Genomic DNA, 416 nt, shown 5'->3' with positions numbered 1-416 from the left:
AGAACAAGCTGAGTATATAAAACCTATCGTGGGATACTCTACATCCACTGAATGTTTCCTTCTACCTGCCTCAGCTACCATGTTTTCTTTTGTTCGTATTTTGCTGTGGAGTGCAAATAGTTCTTAGTAAACCTCCTTAGCAAGTCCCGCTAGATTCAACTGAGGAGGTTTTCCTTTCTGACTACCCTTGATAAATTCACACTTCTTGTTCATTGTCGATTCATGGCAACTTCATGCATAACGGAATAAAACGCTACCCAACTGTGCACCATCCTTGGATCGGTTGTCGATCTGACTGCTGTGGCCCATAGCAATACCATCGGCTGATTTTTGGAAGTTCATCATCAGAGCTTTCTTCCTAGTCTTTCTTAGTCTAGAAGTTCAGTTGAAACCTGTTCAACATCAAAGCAACACAC

This window comes from Chrysochloris asiatica, unplaced genomic scaffold (assembly GCF_000296735.1).
Source record: "Chrysochloris asiatica unplaced genomic scaffold, ChrAsi1.0 scaffold00096, whole genome shotgun sequence".
Classification (NCBI taxonomy): domain Eukaryota; kingdom Metazoa; phylum Chordata; class Mammalia; order Afrosoricida; family Chrysochloridae; genus Chrysochloris; species Chrysochloris asiatica.
The sequence above is the reverse complement of the archived record's forward strand: the minus strand, read 5'-3'. Positions refer to the sequence as shown.